This window comes from Eublepharis macularius, chromosome 15 (assembly GCF_028583425.1).
Source record: "Eublepharis macularius isolate TG4126 chromosome 15, MPM_Emac_v1.0, whole genome shotgun sequence".
In the NCBI taxonomy this organism is placed as follows: domain Eukaryota; kingdom Metazoa; phylum Chordata; class Lepidosauria; order Squamata; family Eublepharidae; genus Eublepharis; species Eublepharis macularius.
The window spans coordinates 32,716,196-32,731,404 of NC_072804.1; the positions used below are offsets into that span (position 1 = coordinate 32,716,196).

Consider the following 15,209-nt stretch of genomic DNA (forward strand, 5'->3'; position numbering starts at 1 on the left):
GTAGTCTCAGGCCTTAGCCTGGCTCTGGGGCCTAGGCCTCCCCTTTTTTATTTGCTTGTCTGTGTGTTTTCTAAATCTTTCTTTGCTTTTTTGAGGGCTCACTCTTGCTGTTTCCTTTGGTTTTGGTTTTGGGCCTCTCCCCCCAAGCCCAGTCCCAGGGCCACTGCCTTGCTCTGGGGCCCAGCTTTGTGTGGTTCCTCCTGAGGTCCTAACCCTCTTGCTTTCTCTCTCTTGCTTGCTGAGCACACCTCTGTGTTGCACCTTACTCTTGTTTTTGGGCACCCACTGTGTGCATCTCATTTTTATTTGGAGCACCTCTGCCACCTGGGTAGGTGTCTCTCTCTGTTGTTTAGGGGCTCTCCCCCCAAGCCCAGTCCCAGGGCCACTGCCTTATTCTGGGACCCAGCTTTGTGTGGGTTCATTGCCTGAGGGCGGAAACTCCTCAAAGTTACCTTGTTTCATTTGCTTCCAACTTATTTTTGTGTTTCGCACTATGAGGCATGGAATGAAGAGCAAGGGTGGTCATGGGGGGAGGAAGTGCACAGCTTGTCCTGGTTTCCCGTCAGAGCCCAGCAATACTGGGGGGGGGGGAGGCACCAGAGACTCCAAGTGCTGTAGATCTCCCTGCGGGAGCACTGGAGGACGCAGAACAGGACTCACCACTGGCAGGAGTGGAACTGGATCTCAACATTTTTGAGGAAGATGATGAGGGGGAATCTAAGGAGGAATGGCAGGGTTTTGGAGACATCCAGCTCCTTCAAATCACAAACTCTTGGGACTGTCCCTGCCTGCAGTCCACCCCTCACTCTGTCTTCCAAGCCCTGCGCCACACTGCGGCCGGTAATCCTTTGACCTCCCCGACTCGCCAACTCTCGGTCACTGTTTTGGTCAGGCACTGTGGCATCACTTCCAGCCCCATCCCAACGACCCCTATGCAGTGTGGTGCTGTTCCTGTGATGCCCTGATGCGTAGGGACTGTGAACCCAAGCACCTGTTGTCAACCACTCTCCGCTTGCATCTGCAGAGGCACCACTCAAGCCTGCTGCCTCTGGAGCAATGCGAGTCATCTGGCGGGTGGAGGAGGAGGGCTCCTGATCAGAAAGAAGGGGGAGGGTCACAGGAGTCCACCCCGAGCAAGAAGCCTTGCCCCACGGGTGATGTGGGTAGGAGTGGAACGTCCAGGCAGGCTACCTTGTAGGAGGTTGTCCCCTCAGGGTCGGGGATGGTGCGTGCCTATCAAAAGAGTCGGGGAGGGCTCAGGAGGTGGGCACTTGTGTGCCAGCGGAGACGATTGCTCTGGAAGGACTGGACTCCCTTTGTCTATCGTGGATGGTGTGGGCTTTCAGAGGCTGCTGTGACACTTCGCCCCCTGGTTCGTGATGCTGTTGTGGCGGACCATTGGCAGGTGAGTCATTCCTGCCCTCTACTACAGTGTGCGAGACATGGTTGCTCGAGAGCTATCGCATGCCGGAGGTCAGACCGTGCACTTCATGACAGATATGTGGAGCGGTTGCCATCACGGCTACCTTGCCCTCACTGCCCATTGGTGACAACTGGAGGACCTCTGCTGCCCCAGGGAAACACCTGGGCCCTGGGGTGAGGTGCTGCCCTTGCAGCCGGGGTACAGAGTGGTCATGCTCCAGGCACGGGATGGATGATGATCACACGGGGAAGAACATTGCCACCATGATCAAGGCTGGGCTGAGGGAGTGGGCGCCGGGGGGGTTATTTTGTCTATGGCATCATGGTCACTGATGCAGGAAGCAACATTGGTGCATAAGCTGCACTTGGTCATGGCGGATGCTCTTGGGCTAGGTAGGCCACCAGGGACCAGGCAACGTTGTCCATGAGTGACTTGTTGGCCAACTGCCAGCATCTGGCTTCGCACTTATCCCGCAGTGTGAAGTCTTCGCATGAGCTGCTCCAGAGGCAGGGAAAGGGGGGTGATCCCGAGCACTACCTCTACAAGGACATGCCCACCTGCTGGAACTCCACCTATGACATGATTTATCATCTGGTGGAGCAAAAAAACCCAGTCCAGGACATCATGTCGTCCGTGGCTATTATGCGGGAGATGAGGTCAGCATCAGCTATGCGGACTGGTTGGCCCTCTCCCAGATGGTCTGTGTCCTTAAGCCCTTTAGGGATGCCATGCCACTGAGCTCCTATGCTCGTACCAGTCCAGCCTGGGACAGGTCATCCCCTTGATCTACGGGCTGGACCAGGTGCTGGACGACAAGCTGGCGAGTAAGGAAGATATTGCCCCCCAGGTCAGGGACTTGGTCAGGAGGTTGCAGGTGGGCATAGCTGCCTGCTTGCATCCTCTCTGCCAAGAGCAGCCATACAGACTGGCCTGCATATGTGACCCCCGGATAAAGGGCAGCATCGCCATGTGGGATGGCCAGCTGCAGGACTGGAAGAAGGTCCTGCGCAGAGCGGTGTGCAGGTATCAGGCACATAAAGCAGGACGAAGGGTTGAGGGTGCAGTGGCGGGGGAGGGGTCGAGGAGGAGGAGGAGGAGGAGCGGGAGGCTGTAAACAAGCTGGCCATCTCCAGCCATGAGAGCTCTCCCAACAGGGACCTCTGGTCATATGTGTTGGGCTGCGTGGTTGACGCCAGCAGGGTTGGTGCATCTGTCAGGGCAGAGGACTCAGTGGGGGCCATGGTGCGAGAGTACCTTGCCAAGCCCACCGAGCCCCCCCACACCAACTCCCTGGAGTATTGGGCACAAAAATCTGCCATCTGGCCAGACCTCTCCATTGTGGCCACTAAATCCTCTCCTGCCCTTCCACCAGTGTCCACAGCGAGCGGGTCTTCTCCCACCTGGGAGACCTCTGTCTCCGCTGTGCATGTCTGCACCTGGACCTGGTGGATATGTTGTCCTTTATTAAGGTCAACCTCCCTGTTTGGGTACCTCTCCCTGGACCTGGACCTGTCTGGGCCCTGAGCCACCCTGGATCGATGTGTGTCCACCTGCCTGCCGCCAGGCTCCAGGGAAAAGCTTCCTCCTGCTCTCCTGTTGCGAGGTTTCTCAGTTGCTCACTCTTCTTTTTGTTTTATTTACTCTTTCACTCTTGTTTTCTGCCATTTTCCTGCATGGGAAGGTGTCTTGAGTGCTACTGCTGATTTGTTGGGGGGCTCTGGGTCAAAGCTGAGTGGGCACCTCCGCAGAGAGGATCACAAGACAAGCATTTTGTTTGTGTTCCTCCTTACTCTTACTTTGAGCACCTGTCTCTGTGTGCTCTTGGGCGTGGGTCTCAGGCCCACCACCTGGCTCTGAGGCCAAGCTGAATGTGGGCACCTCCCCTGGAGGCTCACACAGGACAACCTTTTTTTTTGGTTCCTCCTTTCTCTTTCTTTGAGCACCTGTCTCGAATGGCAAGATGTCTGTGCACTATTTGGGCGCCGGTCTCCATGCCACTGCCTGGCTCTGGGGCCAAGCTGAATGTGGACACCTCCCCTGGATGTTCACGAAGGACAACCTTTTGGAGAAACATCCAGCTCATCCTCCACATCCCAAACTCTTATGACTGTCCCTGCGTGCCATCCACCCCTCACTCTGTCTTCCCAGCCCAGTTCCATGGCTGGTCCTTTGTCGTCCTCTGATCCAGCAACTCCTGGTCCTCGTTTCAGTCATGCACTGTGGCAGCACTTCCCTTCCCATTGACCTTCCCAATCAACGTATTGGAGGGTGGGTGGAGGAGAGCCTGCTGAAGTCTCCCTGCAAGTTTGTCATCTCTGGGTATGAAGGGGGCTGTTGAAATGCCTCGGGTTCTGACGAATCACAAAACTAACAAATCGTTTCGGCAAACATGTCAATTTTGTGGAATTTTGTGATTTGCAGATCACAATGGAACACGAAACTCTTGTTTTGCTTTTTTTCCGTTTCGTGCCCATGTCTAGTTCAAAGTACTGTTCAAGAGCAGCCCTATATTTTCAGACCTTAGACTTGAGGCCTTCTGGAATAAGTCTGATGCTGAACTGAATTTTGACATGATGACACTTGATTGGCCAGCACAGCCCACAACCCAGCCTTAAAAATAAATAGGTATGGTTGGTACTTTTTGTGGGGGCAAGAAGCTGCATTGGCTTTGGAGATATGCTTTGGGAAAATGGAACAGTGGGGAAAATTGCACACACATCCCAACTCACAAACATTGTTAGCAGTCAGACCCCTTCCCCAAACTGCAAGAGCAGTTTGTGGATATGAAATATCATAAACCCATTGCCAGAGGTCCGAGACACTGGCCCTAGGCAGAGTGGATGCCAGCCAGCCTGGAGACTGGAAAGCTATGACTCATAAGTGAATGACTGACTGAACTGCCCCCATGCCCAGGAGAGAGCAGAGATAACAAGGCTTCCTGAGAGACACCTCCTTGCCCAATCTTATCAACACCTTCCTCCACCACTTACCTAATCAGGCTATTCAGCATATCTGATAGCTTTCCTATCCGATATTTACCAGGTCATCAAACAATATTTTTACCTATAGTCCAGCCCAGATAGTCATATCACACCTTTCCCAATTCATTGTTCCACCTCTGGAGACAGCCATCAAGCCTCTGTTTCTGGTTGCAAGATGCTAGCCTTGCCCCAGGGCACATTTCACTCTATACCTGGGCTGTCCAGCTATGTGTTCAGTGTGTCTCTGTGTGTCCTGGATCCATACATGCACCCTCAGATATGTCTGAGTCCCCTCCCCTTCTCATTGTGAAGTGCTGCTCATTTTCCTGCTGTTCCCATGGACCTCTGCTCCCCTCTGAGACTGGAAAAATCACCCTTCTCCCAAAACTGCTTTCCCATTTCCTCACTGTTTTCCTAGTTAGCTCTGTGTGCATGCTGTATGTGATTTTCTGCGTGTTTGCCTTTTACTGCTCTGTTAATAAAGAAACCTTTCCTGTAGAAAATCTGCCTGTTTATTTGAGAGTTCTCTAAGGGAACAATTCTGGTACACATAGGTGGCGATTCCTGGTTCATCCCTCTCGCTGCCTCTCCTTGAATGCTAATTCTCCCAACTCACAAGGAGACCCCTCATTATGGTAACAATTCTTTTTATGGTCCTTCATGGCGCTTTTAACAAAACACCAAAATCCAATTACAGAATCTCTGCATTTCATCTAATTTGACCTTCAGTTTTGAATGTTGTTTCAGTATTCAGTCTTTGCTAACGAGTGAGGGGCACAGATGGAGCACATCTACAGTTGCTGCAAAAAAACCTTTAACAAAAATGACAGTTCCATCCAAACCTTTAACTTGCAAGACGACACAGACTGGTCAGTCAGGCCTTAGTTTCTGGTTTCTATTCAAATATCTTCTCCCTTCTTTATCCTCTCCCTTCTTTCCTTGGCTGTGATTGGATGGTTTCAGCCAGGTTTGAAAGGCTCTGTCCCTTAACAATGACCATTATTTCTTCATTTAACTCCTGACAGCTCTTGCCACTCCTCCCTCCATGGCCGTAATCAAAAGAGACTCAACTAGCTTTGGAAATCTCTGCCCCATCCTGATGGTTAAGAACAAAGTGGCTATTTTTGGTATGAAAAAGCATAATGTAACTTTCATATTGCATTAATGAACCTTAAGTAATGGCAGTGAGAGCCCTGCAGAGGTGAGGGATTGAGAGCATGTGTGTGTAGAAAGAACAAGAGAACAGCTTCACTAAAATCTTAACAGCCCTTTAGGTATGTTTTTAAGTTAGCCCCCCCCCACACCCTACTTGATGTATCTATATTTTAGAGCTCTGCAATTGTTTAAAAATGGATGTTATAGATCAGGGTTTATTTTTTATTGTGGGGAGAAAAATCATGGTTATCCCCATTTGGCTTGAACTCATCAGGCCCTTGGAGCTAAACAGGGTCAGTCATGGTCAGTACTTGGATGAGAGCCCACCAAGGAAGACTGAGGTTGCTACACAGAGGAAGGCAACAGCAAACCACTTCTGCTCATCTCTTGCCTAATATACCCCATGGTTGGGATCACCGCGAATCGGTTGCAACTCAATGGCTCATACTTCTTCTTCTAGCTTTTGATTGAGGTGAGGACAAAACTAGATTGGCACTTACCTCTGCCCAGGCACACATTGGGACTGTGCTGGTGCAGGCTGGCCTCTCGGAACAGGACTCTACAGCAAAAAGGCTTGTGAGGGGGTGCCCCTCCCCCTTTGGATCTCATTCTGGAGCAGTTTCCTGCAGAAACAGTCGTGTGATCTGGAGGGGCTGTTCCTTCTTTCCTAGTTCTCCTGTGCTGGTGCAAGCACCTCAACCTCAACTGAAAGCAGAGAGGCTCACAGCGGGGCAGAGGGAGGAAATGTGTGCCTGCACAGAAGACCCAGATGAACAACAGTTCCAGGTAAGTGTAACCCAGTTTTTATCTGCGGTCCTCAGTGCAGTCCCACATTGAGAGTATAGCAAGCTACTCACCAATGGAGGTGAGGTGAAGCTCATTTAAAGAGAGACTGCAGGACTGCTCAGCCCATGGCAGCTTCTTTCCTGGCATCCACATCAATGATGTCGTGCAAAAATGTTCTGCTGTTGATGCAGGAGCAGGAAAAAATACTAGAAGAATATTTTGAGATACATAAAACTTAGACGCTGCTCTAGGGAGAAATGGTAAACTAGGATGGAAGGCCACTCTTTCTGCATAAATCTTCAGGAAAGGAGGATCTGTTCTTAAGGCCTGTAACTCACTAACTGTCCTGGTTGACACAGCAATCAACAAAAAAGCCATTTTTGCCACTGAAAGATCTGATAAGCGCTCGTAATTGCTAAGTTGTTTGTTGTTTTTAAACTGAGAGCTACAGAAGAATACATCTTACAGCCCACTATGTCCAGCTTCCTGACTTCCTCATCTGCAGGTGTGGAGTGGCTACCATGTTTTTGTTTGACCTGCATTTCCTTTGCAATAAGGGATGTAGAAGGTGGGTGGGTAAAGAAGAATGGACACTTGTCCTTCTTAACTTTAAATAAAGCTTTCTCCCGCTTCATGGTAGCCAGGATGGAAGCAGACTTCCAGCGCAGAGAATCCATCATCTCTACAAACTCTTCAATCATGGAGAAGGCAATAGTTCAAAGGCTGCCACAGTAAAGTTGCAAAATGCTGTCTACATTTTTGCTGTGAAGCAGACACATCAATATTCAGGGAGGATGCCATGCAAAGTATTTGCCCTGAATATAATTTATAGTCCTGACTGAGGGAAACAAGTACCAGGTTCCCCACCACTTCCTCAAGCGATGAATCCAAAGGCGTATTCGTGTGCCAAGCTGACCACCTTGACATCAGAGACAGATCCATAATGGGATGAAAATGCCAGTGGAAGAGGCATCCAGGATGGGAACCGAGGGTGATGCTGCTTCTTTGGTCCTGATGCTGCTGGTGCCAAAGAAGGGAATGGCCAGTACACCTCTCTCCAACCCAGTGTACAGGGTGGGGGAGCATAATACAGATACCAAGTCACCCAGTGATATGGATGATGGACTGAATCTAAACATCAGGTGCAGTGCTTATGCAATGCTGGAGGAGAGCTATCTCCATCTCTTCCCCCCAATCCAACAACTCAGATGATATTGCATGACCCTGTGAGGGTGGAACATCTAGTATCACTACTGGATCTGACAAGGGGCCCAGGTCCAAAGAACTTAAACATTCTGCTGACCGTGAATCAGTGTGCTTCTCTTTACACCCAGTCTTTTTCTTGTGTTTCCGTGCAGGAGGCTCCCAAGAACTTTCCCTGGGAACAGCTGGAAACAGTGACCTGGAGCTTCTGCACTGCAGGTCGGACAAGATTCTGTATAAAAACACCAGTGTGGAGGAGGACCCGGCCAGAATCGATGGCCCTCAAAACTGAGAACAATGTCGAAGCCGACTGGAAGGCAAAGCATTTGTATCCCTAATGAGTGTCACAGGCACCAGATCTGATGCCAAAACAGATATTTCCAAGATTGATTTGGCCTGGGGGGCAGATTTCTTTGCTGCCAGGCTACTGGTGCTGGTTATTGCCTTGCCTTTTGAGACAGGTAAACACCAGATGATGTTTACAATGCTCAGTGCCATGTCCTTTGCCCAAACATAGCAAGCACAAAGAGTGACCATCAGTCTTGGTCATCTTCGTCCCGCATTCTTCACACTTGTTGGTCATTACAACAAACTGAAGGTCTTTGGCTTGCCTCTTCTCTTTTTTTTTGAAGCCGAAGTCTTCTGGAAAAAAATTAGGAGCCCCTCTTTCGCCTGAAGAATGAGAATAGGATCAAAGAACAAAAAAGAGGGGGATAAGTAATCAAAAGCTGATTAAAATTTTACTTCGGATGATGGTCACTTAACGCAAGCCACAAGCTCTGTTCTCTGTAGTGGCAAAAAAGAAAATGAGAAAAAGGGGACAATATCCCTCAGATCATGTGACTGTTCTGGTGAGAAACTGTTCAGGTGCATGATCTGAATGGGGAGGGGTGCCCCTCACAAGGCTTTTAGCTATATGGTCCTATTTCAAGTGGCTGGCCTGTGCAACTGCACCCCAATGCAGGGCTGCACTGAAGACCGCAGATGAACCATGGTTACCCCTAGGTTTATTTATACACGGCACCTAAGTGGAGGTTAGGTTTAGGTTTTGTGATAGAAATTAGAAAATGTCATCATTAAAATATAGTCTTCTGAAGGCTGAAAAATAAACTTGTCTCCTAATTGGTTGGGCTGGTCCTAGATCTGAAGAAAATGCGTAGGCCTGTAGTACTTGACTTTCCCAATCATCCTCCTAAGACTTTTTGGACACTAGTTTTATGTGCCTTTATTCAAACCTTTATGGAGAACTTAACCTATACAAAGAATGCTCTGTTTTGGGATCTTCTCTACTGATATCCCTTTATTATTTTATGCCCTATACTGATCTAGTTGCTGGGTTAACAAGCATCTCTTTGAAGAAACTCCAACAAAAGGTCAGTTATTCTTTAAATCATTTCTTTCAGCCAATGGGAAATTATTGCAGCAAATTAAAGGGTACAAATGGTGCTGAGCATACAGCCCACAGTGCAGTATTATGGTGACTTTATCTTGTGTTTTTAAATCAGAAGAATTAGCCTGGGACATTCCTGACCTTATTTTTCTTCTGTTAGTAGAAACAGTCTGAGCTTATCTGCATATCAAAGGCTGGCCTGCATCCACTGCCCTAATAAAGGTCACATGGGCATCTTGTTGAAGGAAATTCTTGCCAACTAGCCTTTGCCACTTGAATAATGTAGCCAGAGAGAGAACCGTTTTAAGCTTGTATGCTTAAGCAAGATTTCTTCTTTCGGCATCCAGAAAAATGCCTTCCCAAGGAAAATTATTTCAATATGTTCTTATGATGGAGTTGATAGTTTAAAAAGAAATTGTTTCTAGGTCATCGGAACAAGGAAGCAGTCAAGCCCACAAGACAAGGGAACACAAGTGAAGGAGGGGGAAAAAAACCAAGTCTTATGAAAAGAAATGAGGAGGGGGGGGGAGAATGAGAAAATCCAACTTGCCAACTTCTAGCCGGCCAAGAAAGCAGACAGGAAAACCAAACCGGGGACGCTGGCGCAGGGAAAGTGGACAATGTAGCCCTGATGTGATCTTATTTCAAAAGACCATGTCTCACCGCAGAAATGGAGTCTCTGTTGAACAGAAACGGTGTGGGGGTTTTGTACCCTCCCGCTGAGGCACAAGGAGCACTTCCACTAGTACTTAATGCCAGTGGCCACCACCACCACCACCAAAATAAGAGAGTTTCTAAAAGCATCAGCATGTTTAGAAGGCCTCCAGTTCAGGCACACCTGAGTGCCCCCCCTTTTCTTCATGGTAATATTCTTCAGTCTCCATCTTGCACAATGCTGTTCTTTTATTTTCATTTTTACAGGGTGAGAATGAAGTTCATGTGTGCTAGTCTTGCTCTAAGGCAATGCCCAGAGAACCTAGGATCTGGTTCACATGATACAGAGTCCTTGTGGCTGTCACGAGAACTTTGTTTCACACATGCACTTGGAATTCTGTGTTTCCCAGATGTGTGGAAGCTGCATTCCAATCGCCAAATGTGTGGAAAATCCCCAGCAACCCCCCCTCCCTGCGCCATTTTTCCAAATTGCAATAGCCTGGGAGACTGCTTTTTTGAGAAACTTGCATGTAACAATTCCACATATATTTCCAAATGGAACAAGCAGCAGTTCCTTGGGGACTGTTTGGTACTTACATTGTGTGTCTGATGCTTACACTGGGGTGTGTGTGTGTGTGATGCTGAAGTCCCTCTTCCGCTATGGCCCTCCAAGTGCCTAGGAGGTAAAGAACTCCTGGCACATGTGTGAATTGGCCTGTGTGGCTGCTGTGGAGCATTTCTCTGCTTTCTTGTACATGTTTCAATCTTAAGGCGTATTCCAAGTATTTAGTCATTGGGCATTAATATCCTAGTTCTGAGTGAGAGTGTATGTGCTTTAAAAAAAAAAACCTCACACCATTTTGAGTGGTAGTGTAGCTTTTAAGTACACTCATTTTTTAAAAAGTCAGGAGCAACAGCCAGGAAAAAGATCCTCTGTACAATAAATGAATAAATAAATAAAGTGACCATCAGGCTTAACCCTTCTTAAATCAAGAAGTTGCAGTATTCAAGAGTCCCCAGTGATGATTGTTTAATATGGACCTCTTAATAGGTGATCTTGGCAACTTTAACTATCCTTTTATACTCAAAATGCTGATTGAGGTGTAAGAGAAGGGGATATTCAACACATGATTATAATTTAAGTGGGGAACAGTGCTTTATGTTAGCAGCTGAGCATGGAAGAAAAGGCAGGTTATTCTGGATTAACGAACACGAGACAAGGGCTGTTTCCACACGGCTTACCTTTGCTTGGAACGACCCGGAACATGGCGCAAAACCCGCGGAAGATCACTTTTTCTCACATGAGATTTGCGTGACTGCAAATCTCGTGCGAGAAAACGTGATTTTCTGTGTTTTTTGTGCAATGTTCCAGGTCGTTCTGAGCAAAGGTAAGCCGTGTAGTTACTGCCCATGTATTTTGGGAGGTAGAGTAAAAAATATATTTACGGCACTCAGCCGAATAAAAAGATCAGGTGATTTCTGTGCATAAAACAGGAGTAAAGGTCTCACGGATGGTTCAGTGATGACTTGCCTGCCCAGGCCCAAGCCACGACGTACAAATGTGAGCCAGTGTGCTATAGAATGGCTTTCAAAGATATTTTCCCTGCAGTTCTTTGGTTAGAAAGAAAAGCAGTTTTTCTTAAGTATCATAAACTTAGTTTTAGGGGATGATATGTTTGCATTAAGTTCAGATTTCATTTAAAACCAGATTAAAATGAGAAACATCATAGCTGAGACTTAAAAACATTAAAAAGTCAGGCTTTTAAAAAAATATATTAAAATCCAGCCTGGAAGAGAAGCAGGGAGGTAAAATGTGCTCTCCTCCCTTCTGTTTCCTACTGCGTGCCAAGTTATATATTCTCTGAATTGGCCTATAAATGTAGGAAAGGATCTCATGAACATAAAATTCTTGATTTTATGCTAAATTCTTTTTTTGTCTGAAGGAAAGGACCAGAGGCTGCATAAGACCATAATGGCATTGAAAGTCCTGTTCATGGATCTTGAAAAGGTTATGAAAGTGTAGCAAGAAGCTGCCTGTCTTGTGTTTTACTCTGATATTCAGCAGAAGTTTGTTGTGTTACACTCTGCTGGTACTGTGCCTGGTGCATCTGCTGGCTCCTCCAACTGACCTGGGATTTAGACCTTAAATGCCTTTGGAGGCAAAGACTGGATTTTTTTTGCTTACCTTAAACAGTAAATCAGCATGTGCAATTATGGGATTACATAAACAGTAAAGGTCAGAAGGCTGTCTTGGATCAGTGTACCTAACTTGGTCTCCATCTGGCCATTGGACAGTTTTGGGGAATTTCAGGGCCTGCTCACTGAATAGTCCCCCTGGAGGTGTGAAGGTGGGAAACCTGTGCATTCATTACAACTGCCTAAATTTGTCTCCTATGCTTTTTTTTAAAAAAACGTGCCTTGAAGAATGGACAAATAATGTCTGCTGGCACTATTGGCGAGGGAGACTTCAAAAAATGAAAGACTGCCAGCTCTTAGAATGCACACTAGGTGGGGGTGTTGTACTGAGTTTTTGATGATGATTCTCATCTTCCTGTTTAACTTTATGTCTGTCTTCACTCCTGCTGCACACTTTCCCATAAAGGCTCTCTGGTTAATATTGGTGATTTGGGGGGGGGGGGGTGCTGGTGGTGATGGGAAAGCTGGAAGTGCCAGAAGTGAGAAGTCAACTTGCATATTTTTCCTATTCATGACATGTTTTGGCCAAAAGTAGTTCTTTTGTCACAAGAATATTTTGTTTCTCAGAAAATGCATGGTGTTCAAACTCTCAATTGTGTTGAGAATTGAAGGTTTGTGAATGTCACTAATAATTTCTGGATAAGGCCAGAAATCCTTGGATTTGCCTAGTGTAGTAGCTCTTTGGGTCATAGCCACAGGGGTAGATCCAACCATACTCTTAAGTAGCCTCTCTCCAACTGAAGCAGTTCTTCCTCTAACTGAAGAGCCACTTAAGCTGGAGGAAGGCTCCTTAGATTGGAGGAGGACTTCAAACTTTAGCAAAAAGGAAAGGTGGAATATAAATACTTGAATAAATAAATGAATAAACAAACTTTGCTCAGCAGGGCGGTGGCATAGGGATAGGATCCATATCAGCACCTTTGGTTGTACCAATGCAATTTTTCTAGTTCTCATCAAATACCATCTTTTGTTAATTTTTTTTAAACACGTGCACAAGCTCTCTGTCTGTCTGTCTGTCTGTCTGTCTCTCTCTCTCTCTCTCTCTCTCACACACACACACATTTTTATTGTAACTTGCCTCAAATCCTTTGGGAGCAGGACTGCCAACCACCAGATGAAGCCTCGAGTTCTTCCAGAATTATAACTGATCTCCAGACTTCGCAGATCAGTTCCCCCAGGGAAAACTGGCTGCTTTGGAGGGTGGCCTCTGACATTATACCCTGCTGAGGACCTTTCCCTCTTCAAATCTTACCCTCTGCAGGGTCTACCCACAAAATCTCCAGTAATTTCCCAACCCAGTGTTGGCAACCCTATTTGGGAGAGAGGCAGAATAGAAATGTTTCAAATAAATACGTTTTAGTTAATGTTTATCCACCCTTTGAGTAAAGAGCTCAGGGTAATGCATTCTTTACTCTCACAACAGCCATGTGAAGAGAAAGATTGGCCCATGGTTGTCTAGAGAGGCGGGGATTAGAAACGCAGTGGTCTTAGTGTAAACCCAACACTCAACGCACTGGCTCTCCTTTGCCTTCTACCTCTAGAAACAGCTGATGGGTATGGGAGCACCACATACTCGACCTGTCTTATTATTTATTATCACATCCCAGAACTGTGGTCACATGAGGGGGCCAGGACTCCTTTACAGAGAATTATTAGTGCCCCTCCATAAGCTACCATTTCCTGAATTCTTTAAGAGAAGCAATGACAAACTTGCATAAACCTAATATATATATTCTGAAAAGTAATAGGAAACCACAGAAGTTAGCAGTTCCTTCATTTTCAGAAGCAGGGGAAGTTGTTGGTGTTACAGATAAAACCCTTCAATTCTCTTTGAATTTAGCAACTCTTCCTCCCTCTCCCTCAAATCTGATCCAAGTTTTGAATAGAAGCATAGTACAGAGCCAGTGAGGTACAGAAATATCTTAGGATTCTCTCTCTTTGTGAAGTCCATCATGCTGGTAGAACGCCATAACACACTGCTTGTTGCGCAATGTTGCCGTCACTAATACCTGAGCGCCTCAAACCACTGCAGCTCCTGCTGTTTTATTTATTTACTTCATTTATTGCCCCACTTTTCTCCTCCTCTGGGGTCCCAAAGTGGCCCACAGCATTCTCCCCTTCTCCATTTTATTTAGAAGGCTGAATGTGTGTAACTAGCCCAAGGTCACCCAGCAAACTTCCATGACAGAGTGAGTTTCCTGGATTTCCCAGAACCTAGTCCAATAGAGAGAATCTAAAGGAATTTTTATCTTGGAGGCTGCTGGGGACCAACTGGAGTAGATGTTTTAGCTGAGGAGAAATCCAGGTAACAGTTTCCCTTTTGCCTCGAATTGCTTCAGGAAGCTGTGTTATTTCCTGTCAGTCACATCTCTTGCTGGGGGTGGGGTGCTGAAGGGTGGCTGGGTAGGGGCATATGAAAAGGCAAAAGGAAGGAAGTGGCAAAGCCTCCTGTTGAAATTGGTGGGGGAGAGGGGGGTAATCTGCTTCACTTTGGCCTGATCAGCTCTCCTGCCTCAGCTGAGGGGAGCTGCTGCTGTTCTACTGTTTTCGCAAATTCAGCCTGCGCGGTGGCGACAAGAACACATTGGAAGAAATAAACACTAGCACAGATTGATACTTGAATCTCAGCCCATCAGCAGCCAAAATGTTCCCTTTTCAGTAAAGCTGTGCTGGAGTTCGTGCCTCGTTTTGTTCTCTTTGGCTTGAGTTCAGATAAGAACTTTGCAACAGCTGGAAAAGGCAGGAAGAAAGACTTTAACTCCCTTTCATGCAACATGGAGCTTTAAAAAATCCTCCTTCCCTACCATCTGTGCAGATTTAAACACCTGATAAGCCATTAGATTTAGCAGTAAATCATGCAAGAGACCACTGTCTTCCCCTGTAGACTCTGAACACCTTGGAGAAAAAGAAAATAATCTTACTTCTCATGCTTTTTTAAGGTGATAATCCTGAGGTAGCAACATACGTACTGCAGAAGATGTTCTTCAACTGCAACAGATGCTTTCACTGAACTACTGTCCCACTACCCCACCACTGAGGCTCCTGTGGCACTAGTTTGACTGGCTGGCTACTTTTTTGCCCTGTGGAATGCACCATTCTGCTTCACACAACCACACAATTCCACTCCAGAACCAGGTGGCTTTCAAGGATGGTGCTGTGCTCAAGGCCTCTACTAGCTCCACCCGTACCTGTTCTCCGCTGGCATGGGATTTTTGATCCTATGACCTGAATGCTCTTCCATACAAAACCTTTGATCTCATTAGAGTTCTAACATAGCATCGGTTTCGTTTTCTCAGCCATGTCGGACGCTCCTCTCCGCGGGTCCGGGAGGAAGCGCCCGAGCCCCCTGACCGGGCGGCTGATCTGCAAGGATTAGCCCCCAGGACTCCCAGTTAGGGAGGCAGGGTCCGGGACGCTGCGG

General features: G+C 47.1%; 1 protein-coding gene across 1 annotated transcript in view; it reads right to left on the reverse strand.

The window, feature by feature from the left end:
- The window catches only part of COL8A2 (collagen type VIII alpha 2 chain), a 197,070-nt gene that overhangs the window by 3,935 nt on the left and 177,926 nt on the right, over positions 1-15,209 (reverse strand). The gene's annotated exons all lie outside the window — the stretch shown is intronic.